Below are 11,910 nucleotides of genomic sequence, written 5' to 3' on the forward strand. Positions count from 1 at the left end.
ATTTCTCACCAGTGATAATTTAATTTACTAATAATCATTAGCGTCAGATCAGTTACTGTGTACAATGTGTATCATATCACCGCATGATCTCGGCAATGATTGATCGATCAATTAATGATAAGCAATGTTTTCTCTGGTGAGCAGATTCATATGACTTCAGGGGAACACTCGGCGTTAGAACTTCTATTGATTGCCCAGAAATCCTTGTCAGTTAATTCTCGTAATACATGTATGTCTAAGCAAGGCATATGTTACAAATGTCTTATTTCCGTTTTTGTCTCGCCCACTTTTAGTGGAAGCGAGACTAAGCGATCCTAATTCCGGCGTCAACAATTGGAAATACATGTAATTCAAAACCCATTAAATATGTTTCTTTTAAACATTGTAGGATGTTTCAGAAACTAATTTTACACCCCAATGGTCAGTCCTGGCCCCATAGTGACATTGACCTTGCAGAAAATAGCATTTTTTAGATTTCTTTGACGCCTTTGAAAATGCACAAGAATTACAATCTCTCAAAAACCGTTAAATATATTGCTTTGAAACCTTGTAGTATGGTTAAAACACTTATTTTACACCCTCACGGCAAGTCTTGTCCCCCTAGTGACATTGACCTTGAATACATTAGCATTTTTAGATTGTTTGACGCCTTTGGAAATTCACGAATTGACAAAGCCTTTAGATATATTGCCTTGACACCTTGAAGGATGGTTAAAAACCTCCTTTTACACCACCACGGTGAGTCCTGGCCCCCTAGTGACCATGACCTTGAAGAAATTTGCATTTGAAAATTCACACAAATGACATTTCTTTCAAAAGTTTGTTACAAATATAGCTTTGAAATTTTGGAAGATGGTTTTAAAATTCATTTGCACCTGTTTCATGAATCAAATCTCCTGTGGGCAGGGCGAGACACTTTCTGGCGGTGGCCTTGTATTTATATATAATTGTAATACACAGGGACATATTTTATTCTACATATAGTTGTAATACACAAGGACATATTTTATTTTATATATTGTTCTATATATTATAGCTGTAATGCACAGGTAAGGGTTTAGTTAAGTAATACACAGTAACATATTTTGTTCTATATATAGTTGTAATACAAAGGGACATATTGTATTCTATATATAGTTGTAATACATATCGACATATTTTGTTCTATATATAAATGTGATACACAGGGACATATTGTATTCCATATATAGTTGTAATACACATCGACATACATTGTTTAATATAAAGATGAAATACAAGGGACGTACTGTATTCTATATATAGATGTAATACACAGGGACATATTTTGTTCTACATACAGATGTAATACACAGGGACATATTTTATTCTATATATTTGTAATACACAGATGTAATAAACAGGAACATATTTTGTTCTATATATAGATGAAATAGACAGCGACATATTTTATTCCATATATTTCTAATACAGTGGGACATTTTTATTCTATATATAATTGTAACACACAGGGACATATTATATTCTATATATAGATGTAATACAAATGGGCATATTTTATTCATATAAAGATGTAATACACAAGGGACATATTTTATTCTATATGTAGTTGTAATAGATAGAGATAGATTTTATTCTATATATATAGTTGTAATGTACAGGGACATATTTCATTCTATATATAGATGTAATACACAAGGACATATTTTGTTCTATATATAGTTGTAATAGATAGGGACATATCCTCTGTACAATAATTTGCACAAGTACCTTCAAGAGCAAAATAAAACAACTTGAAAATCGATAAAAAGGAAAGATAGATTTCACAAATAATATTTAATCTACTAATGTTTATTTTTTTTCAAAAACACAATTATAATATAATGTGTAATACATTTGTTTATTAAAAACAAATCCTACAGTAAACTAGCAATAGGCATTGGTTATCCAGCATTTAATTCTACCTTAGTCCATATTACAACAGGAGTATTTGTTGTTTGTTTTGTTTTGCTTCTATGCTTCTAAATACAGTTCAAACACTACACGTACATTATAACAAAGCCATTTTGAACAGTCAGTTAAAGGTTATAAAAATACGCACTTGCTATGAAACACTGAAATCCAAGAAAATGTGTTCACAGTGTTGTTTAAAAATCCCTTACTGTAACATTATTTCAGGAGACTGAATACAAACTTACAGGTAAGCCTGTATCAAAAGAGTTAAAGTAGACCTACGTTATAAAATAAAGCTATGCCCGACTCATCACAATGCTTAGTGGGAAAATTGTTTGGCAATATTGACATAAATATGTACAAGCGGACAATATCTTTTATGTCGTAATTTCCAACCAAAGTTTGCAGTTTTTATTGATTTTCGATTTTTTTATGCAAAACTTACAAAGCATTTTTACTGCACAATTATAAAGTAAACAAACTTGTGTCGTAATCAATAATCAAATTTTCCGAAATTGACTATCCCACCAGTTCCCTGGACGAAACTGATTTGTTTACACACACACACCAAAAATAAATGTGTGTGTTCAGGTTTAACGTCTTTTTAACATGTTTTCAGTCATTTAAACGAAGGTGTCTACTTGTAGCAGTTAAGAAACAACAAATTTAACACGATTTATAATATATCTCTGTATAAATGCAATGCATGAGAGCTTTCTTCAACAGAAGATCCTCTACTGGGCAAACAGTGCTTCGCACAATTCGCACCACATAGATAAACCAACAATGAATGATATAGTATGATTAATTTCAAATAAATAATATCTAGATCACAAAAATTTTGGATAAATAATTGTGTATGAATGATAATTACCTTGAATGGAATGAAAGAAATACATAAAATCTATGTGAAGAGCTCATGCAACAGAAACTGTTGTGCCATCTTCGCGAATGGCCAAAACAGCTTTTCATGCCAAGTGCTGACATAGTAAGTTATTTTTAGAATTAAATCTTAAACAGATAACCAAAAGTATCGATTTAATAGTATTGACATTTCTTATGTTTCTTATGCCTGGTTATGAAGTAGATCTACCTATCAATATACTAGTATTAGTATTCCAATTAAGAGAATCCACCAAGTATGGACGCTGCTAATATAGTTGTTAAACTATAAATAGGTTATAGGTCACGTATTGACCTTCTAAGGAATAAAGTTCATGCTTTCGATAAATGACCTATAACCTATACTTACATAATGACGTCATAACAACAAAACTAACGTCATATAAAGTACTCATGACTAGCAAATTACTAAATCCTTTAGTTCTAAGCACCTAATGTAATGATAAATTATGAGTAGATCACAGTTTGTCTGCAATGATGTAAACTGCTGATATATGCCATTTGTTCACTTATGATATAAAGTGCTCCCTTCTCTGTCTCGTCGTGGAACCTTGGCTAGCTGAAAAACAGAGAAATATAAAAATAAGACCTGTAATTTGACAGATTGTCAATTACTATCATTATAATCTATTGACAACCAGAATGCCTCCAGCACCTTTTTGTTGTTGTTTTTTTTAACGTGAATGACACAAATTATACCTGAGAAGGAATCTCGATGTTTCGAGATTAAAATATGCGGAGACGGCCCTGAAGGGACACCATAAATGCCTAAAACCATTAAGATGATAGTATATATGTAAGTCATCACTCAGTCATTCATTACGCTTAAAGAATTTGTAAAAGAATAAAATCTGGTAAAAACAGCTATGTTAGAGTTTATGCCTTCATTAAAACAAAGCTGAATTATTTACTTAGCAAATGCCCGATAGATTTTTTTTTCTAAAACAGATTTATTCCTTTATTTTCTGTTCAGTACACGATATAAAGCCTATTCAAACATTTCTTTCGTTCTAATATTAAGTTTAATTTAATCTTTTTTCTGAACTAAAAATATCAGTTACTCAATTTTCAGCCTTAATAGTTAGAAGCCTATAGCAGAGAGCTAATGCTGTATTTCTGTTTATACACAGATTCATCTCTAATGATATGTATTTGGAAGTTAAACTGAAACTCACCTCTAGTGGAGGAGCAATATCACTGTTCATTTTAACAAAGGGTGCTTCTGGTTCTTTGTCTGTAAATATATTCAATATTTGTAAATTGTTTAGTAGACCAATACAAGTGTTATGTCTTGTTATATGTTATATATACTGATTGTGTGTATAAAGCGTGAGACTGCTGGGTGAAATGTATATACGATATTACATAAAACGTCCAAGCATTAATTCCCACCAATCTACTTGTGTTCTGTTGTTTTGTGTATCTGGTTAGTTTAGTTTAAACATAGTTTTTTTTAAACAATGATATCAATATTTACAATTTATACATAGTATAAAAGATAATGTTTGAAAAAAGGATCAGAGCCGAAAGCAACAGCTTATAGAGGACTTCACCTACTGGTGTATCTAGTTACATGCATGTATCGGCAATAAAATATGGTTAAATCAATTTCCAAGCAAACGGATTATATTAATATTTCCTAACTCTTGAATGTTCTCCCTTATGTCTGTTATTCTGTTCTATGTGTTACTTAGATTCAAGCGTAGAACGTGTATGACTTACCACGGCGGTAGAACTCTCGAGCATTCCAGGCAGTAAAAACAATACCAACCACTACACCACCTCCAACAATAGCTATCTGTGGTATCAGCTGAAAAACAGGAATGTAAAATATACTCCTTCAACAACAGCTATCTGTGGTATCAGTGTAAAATTACTACTTCAACAATAGCTATCTGTGGTATCAGCTGAAAAACAGGAATGTAAAATATACTCCTTCAACAATAGATATATGTGACGTCAGCTGAAAAACAGGAATGTAATATATACTCCTTCAATAATAGATATTTATGGTATCAGCTGAAAATAGGATCAAAATATACTCCTTCAACAATAACTATCTGTGGTATCAGCTGAAAAACAGGGATGTAATTAATATACTTCTTCAACAATAGCTATTTAAGGTATCAGCTGAAAACAGGATCAAAATATACTCATTTAACAATAGATAAATGTGGTATCAGCTGAAAAAACAGTAATGAAACATACTCCTTCAACAATAGATATACAAATGTATGTGGTATCAACTGAAAACCGGAATGAAACATACTCCTTCAACAATAGATATACAAATGTATGTTGTATCAATTGAAAACCGGAACAAAATATACTCCTTCAACAATAGATATACAAATGTATCATCTGGAAACAGGAACAAAATATACTCATTCAACAACAGATATATGTTGTTTCAGCTGCATATAGGAATAAAATGTGACGTTGTACACAATTTAAGACCAAAACACAAGTAAATAATACCAACTGCAATAATAAAACTGCTGTTGCCTTCAAGGTTAGGTAAATTAAAGATTTGTCGATCTGGAACGTATCAACCTAATGACAAGATACAGATAGTTATATACAAGTAATAACAAATTAAATATATTTCATCTGACGTATCAACCTAATGACAAGATACAGACCATTATATACAGACCATGCTGAAGGGGTCAAAATGACTTTATATACAGTTGGTCTTTAAACAATGGTCAAAATATATGTGATTTGCATACTGCTAAATTATTGATTCATACAGTTAGTTTTAGTTTAGTTCCCCCCACCACCCCAAAGTTTAAGAAATAAATTTCAAATAAATGTCTAAAAATAAAATTAATCTTCCTGTTTTACTCAGTTCACTGATTTGAACGAATGCGTAGTTATTTCTAGTTTATATCCGCCTGAGAGAGGTTCGATTGAAGATAAAGTTATGCTTAAATTTAACATTTAAATAATCCAAAACAAAACTAACAGTAATATTTCAAATTGTATCTATTTGTTAACCCTAACAGAAATAATTACGTGCGAACATTTATACAGACCTGTCTACAGTTTTGTGCAGGACATAAAAACGGACATGAATAAGGCCATGGTTTGAACCTTTAACAAGCATACCGGGGATCGAAGAACACTGTTGTACGCTATCATCTAAACTTTTCAGCGATATATACAGTTTAAATTATTGTTACAGCCAGCAGATGGTGAATTATCTTCAACAACTGACATTTCAATATCTCATTAGACAGCCGTTTGTCCTTGATCGATAAATCAATAGATTATACAAGAACCTCTCATTTATAAATATGCTTTTAAGAAATCAGCAACTTTAGAGATCGATGTACCGCCATAGAATCAGGCGGTAAGAGGGGGGGGGGGGGGGGGGGGGGGGGGGGGGGGGGGGGGAAGGGTAATCTCATATATTGTCAACAAAAAACAGATCAATCAGATAAAAATGAGATTATATTATCTTAGACTACTAACATTTCTGCAGTATAGGTGCACTGAATTTCTTCCTGTTCTATCATGTCTAGTTTTTACCTTTTAATCATCATTTTCTCCCAGCTAACCACTTCGCCAAGTTAGTGAGAGATATGAGTCAATTACTGTAAGGCTTTAGCATAATCTAAGATTCGAAACTACCTATACAGTTACACAGGGCGAGCAACTTCTGACATCAATCCCACATACGTACCTCATATTTTTCTGCTAAAACTTTTCCAGCTCTGCTTAACATTGACATTGTGATCTGAAAAACAAAAAAGAAAATGTAAAAATAAACTTACATGAGGCCGACAAGGTATCACATTATAATTAAACTTGCTCGAGAGACCACGATCACCTTCATTAATAGATCTACCTTTTAATTCCTTTTCTGTGTTGCTAAAGAACAATCTGTGTTGTATTGAAACCAGTTGCGTTCAGAGACCACTTTTTGCTATTCCCTTTAAAAAAGGTCCCTTAATTAAGACATTATTGTAGTCTAGTGTATTAGTATTATATAGACGTGCTTGTGCACCAATCACAGGTGAGATCGCAAACTTTGCCAATGTTGAACATCAACAGAAATTGGACGAAAAACTTTAACATTTTAGTTAGCATTTATATGGACAAACAACTGATGAATTTAGTTTACAAGAAATATGTGTATTCGAAATTTCGAATTTGATGTACATGCCAACATGCGTATTTCGCAAACCTTTAACGCTTTGTAACACGTGAATCTGACAGAGGCTTTTATTTCCTAAGATAAGTGCCACGTAGCTATTCTCGAAATATCAAACCAATTACTCATTTGAATTTTAGTGTTAGTGGGAAAATAAGTGATTTGTTTTAATGCCATACAGTCGATAATACCCTTTCATATAGATTTACGACCAGTTTCCATCCCAACAGACCGTTTCATCATTACAAAAGGATCGAGAGCAATTATATATGAGCCGCGCCATGGGAAAACCAACATAGTGGCTTTGCGATCAGCATGGATCCAGACCAGCCTGCGCATCCGCGCAGTCTGGTCAGGATCCATGCTGTTCGCTTACAGTATCTCTAATACCAATAGGCTTTGAAAGCGGACAGCATGGATCCTGACCAGACTGCGCGGATGCGCAGGCTGGTCTGGATCCATGCTGGTCGCAAAGCCACTATGTTGGTTTTCTCATGGCACGGCTCATATAACGTAACATTTTAATTCTCCGATTCTTCTAATGATTTCTGATGACTATTTCACACAGACAGATTTCAGCCACTTACTTGTAGGCTATAATCATGAACAAGAGCTCGTAAAACACGAAATGCCCCCTTGATGCATTCAGTAATTGCACAAGGAACAGAAATTATTTGGTCACTGTGCACTGGACGTTTGACGTACTGACCTCAAATCAATAATTATGGATCATTTACTAGTCATAAGTGACCTCCGTATCAAATATGATCTTAGACCAAATCATTCTCTAGTTATTTGGCAAAAAAAGTTCTACTGTTCTGGGTCAATGTGACCTTGACCTTTGACCTGCTGATCTCAAAATCAATAGGGGTCATCTGATGGTCATGATTATCCTCCCTATTAAGTTTCGTGATCCTAGGCCCAAGCAAGTTATCGTCCGGAAACGGTTTAACTGTTCCGGGTCATTGTGACCTTTACCTTTGACCTACTGACCGTAAAATCAATAGGGGTCATCTGCTGGACATGACCAACCTCAATATTAAGTTTCGTGATCCTAACCCAACCGTTCTCAAGTTCTCGTCCAGAAACGGTTAAACTGTTCCGGGTCACTGTGACCTTGACCTTTGACCTACTGACCTCAGAATCAATAGGGTCCATCTGCTGGGAATGATCAATCGCTCTATTAAAGTTGATGATCATAGGCCCAAGCGTTCTGAAGTTATCGTCCGGAAACGGTTTAATTGTTCCGGGTCACTGTGACCATGACCTTTGATTTATTCACCTCAAAATTATGACCAACCTCCCTATCAACTTTCATGATCATAAGCCTAAGCGTTCTTGAGCCGGTTGTCAACCGGAAACTGTTTAACTGTTCCCGGTCACCGTGACCTTGAACTTTGACTTATTAACCTCAAAACCAATAGGGGTCATCTGCCGGTTATAACCAATCTCTCTATCAACTTTCATGATCAATCGTTCTCGAGTTTTCATCCAGGTCTCCGTGACCTTGACCTTTGACCTACTGACCTCAAAATTAATAGGATCATTTGCTCGTCATGACCAACCTCCCTGTCAACTTTCATGATCCTAGGCCCAAATGTTCTTGAGTTATCATCCGAAAACCGACTGGTCTACGGACCGACAGACCGACATCTGCAAAACAATATATCCCTCCTTCTTCGAAGAGGGGCATAATAAAGTTCTTAACTGTCACTGGATTTGGTCCAATATTTGAAAAAATGTTGGAAGCAAGTCTCACAATGCAACGTTGTCATCGGTCAATTTCAAGTCTACGCTAAAAAAAAAAACAACCAATCAATTGCTGGATATTCGAGATTTGTGTCCAAAAAAAGTCTCGCATTCCCGTATTCTTCCCGTTTGATAAACGCATTACTAATAAATATGCTTTAGTAAAATTCTTCCCTTACACCAAACATGTGCTGTGAATGTGAACAAAAAACAACCTCATCGTCCAAGAATGTTTGCCTTCAATGTGGCCAAGGGGATGCGTACATGAACACGTCATAGAATATATTTCATTTTCAAGCAAGACTTATTTAACCAGGAAGAACTTATTGTATACAGTTTTCTGGTATATACCTACCACAATAATATTAATTTGATTCTCTAAGATTTATATTCTACTCGACCTCTCGAATTAGCTGCTGTATAAATCCTTCGTATTTTTAGAAAAACTTCTATTATACAATGCTCTACATCAGTATTTTTTCTACTAAAAGTTGTTACATATTTCAGATGTTTCTGATTTGTTTTCTTTTCAAGGACAGAGCTTCTCCGGGAAATGTTAAACAGTAGCCCGATACTGGAGACGCCGCCAACGTCTTATAACGTTAGAAACTGATGATAAAACCATTCTGATAGGGTTTTATTGAAATTCTGGTTCCCATCCGGAAGTCGCAGTTCCTTTTGCCGGCCAGCACGAGCGGATCCGGGATTTTTGGTAACAGAGGATGAGAGGCCTGGGTATATGTACGTAAACTGATTAACACTAGTATAAAACATGGAAAGTTGGTCGGTGAGTTGACATACATTGCACGAGATTTGAAATACATTGCACGAGATTTGAAATGCATTGCACGAGTGGTTCGCCACACACAATAAACTGTATTTCGAGTACAAAACGTCTTTTTTTCCAAGATGAAGAAGCTTTACGTCTAAGGCCCCGAAAAAAACTATGCCTTACAGGTCTGAGAGAGGGTGCGAGCCGGACCCGCACTCCGGCTTGAGCCACCCCCTTCGGATCCGCCTGTAGGTTGGAAAGTAATTAAACACTCGTTGAAAATAGAAACAGAAACGATGTAGATTTACCTAATCATATATTGATAATGATTACTCTAATCCTTATATAAAACGCCGGTCCGAGTTTGTGCCGTTGACCGGTCAATAGTTCAACACTAAATTGTGCTGGGTAATAGGCAGAACTATCATACAGTAAAACACCTATTCAAACCCACTCACGAATCAATGAAGAAAAATATCCCGTAGAGGCCGGAAAATAAATATCCGCATCATACTACAAGTATTGAATAAAACCGCATGTTTTCCTTAAACAATTAAGATCACTTAACATCTGGTGTTAATACGAAATCAAACAAAAGCGGAACTAAATTGTTATGTTTAAAATATTAATATGGTAGAATTCCACTAAAGCCGGTGGTAAATTGTACTTGTGAACATCGAGTCTGCTATTATGAGCATTCCATACTTATAAAAGATCTTTTATTATTTAATCGACTCCGTTTTTCCTGTAGGAACTTAAAACTCATTCAATAGTGTAAACAGTCGCTCTATTTCTTATTCAAGATAAAAATAAATAAGAAATAAATTAACGAATACGAAAGTATGAGTATCTTTATATAATAATAACTATTAATCAAAAAATAAAATTATATTGTGCAAATCTAATAGCAAAAATATAAAAAATAAAGAAAATATAATAAAGAAAAAAACTTACTTAGATATACGAAACGTTAATTGATTTTAAATTTAAAGTCCACCCGTACTGTATTTACACTCGTTCAATTCCGGAATGCGAAATAACCTGTAAAGGACATCATTAAAGCAGACGATAGTTTATCAGAATCTCGCGTGTAGTTGGTCACGTAGACGCTTTCCAAACGCGGATTCCGATTCGGATATCTTCGTTAACATTATATTATAGGTGTGGGCGGTTCGCGGAATTGTTTTTTTTTTCTTCTTGTTTATTTGTTTAAGGATAATTTAAAACAATTTGATATTCATATTCTTCGTTAATATCGGCAGTCTGTCCCCTTGTGCTACTCAAATGTGGTGGACTAGTGAGTGGTTAAGGTGTCGGCCGCTCAACCTGGGGGTCGTGGGTTCGAGCCCAACTGGGTTCACGGCCATGACTTCTCATATAACACCAGTTCTGGTTTTTCCAGGAAGCGGACTCGAGAGCGGTTCAGATAAGATTTAAGTCTTCATCACTTGAAGCTACATGTACTGTTAAAGGTTACTTTGCAATATATTATATATATATATAACATTCTGAAATAAGAAAAAAAAATCATAAATTTGTTTTTAAGTTTACGTTTACATAAGGTAGACAAACATTTGGTTTTACATTTGATAATAAATTTTCTCTCGAAACAAAATACATGAAAGGCGAATATTCAACAGTTACGATTGAAAAACTCCCTTTAAACACGAAAACATACGAAACATTGCGGGGATTTAAAAATAGCGGGATTGGTTGAAAGTCATATTGGTTAGACTAGTCACGTTCGTTTTTTTCATTCATGCTTCAAAATATGTGTTGTACTTACTATTCCGTTTGCGTGTACAAAACATCAATAATTAATCTATAGCAAGGGCATGCTCCTGTCCGATAACTGGACCAACCGAGGGATTATCGCAGACTTTCTGCCAAAATCTATTAGCTGTACATTTGATAATCCTCTGAAAAATAATTATTTCCCTGAAATAGCGGCAAAACTAGAGAAAATGATCTTAGAACGGTTTGCCGCTAACAAATTTTTACAAATGTTAATAGAATTTGATAATTAATCTTGTAGAATGTATGAAGGTTACTAAAGAAATGATGGAGTAGTTTAAAATGAAAGTTGGTGTAAGCGTTACGTTAAACAAGATTGGTGCCTCTTAAGAACCTAGTGGGGTTTGAACCTTCGATCTCCCATTTCCGTGGCGGTTGACGTAAGCAGAATGCCACAATGTTCGGCAAAATTAATGGAAAAACACACTCTCCCGGACTACTAAATTTTCTGCCAGATACGCTGGAGTCGGCAGTCACTACAAAGTGGACGGTTTATGGTTGCGTGGTATGCTACGCTCCATCAAAACAAATTCGCTATAAATAGTAATCATACATCATTTTAAGCATATTAAGATATTGATCAGGTATTAGTCAAATAAAT

The sequence above is a fragment of the Mercenaria mercenaria genome, chromosome 19, assembly GCF_021730395.1.
Source record: "Mercenaria mercenaria strain notata chromosome 19, MADL_Memer_1, whole genome shotgun sequence".
Taxonomy (NCBI): Eukaryota; Metazoa; Mollusca; class Bivalvia; order Venerida; family Veneridae; genus Mercenaria; species Mercenaria mercenaria.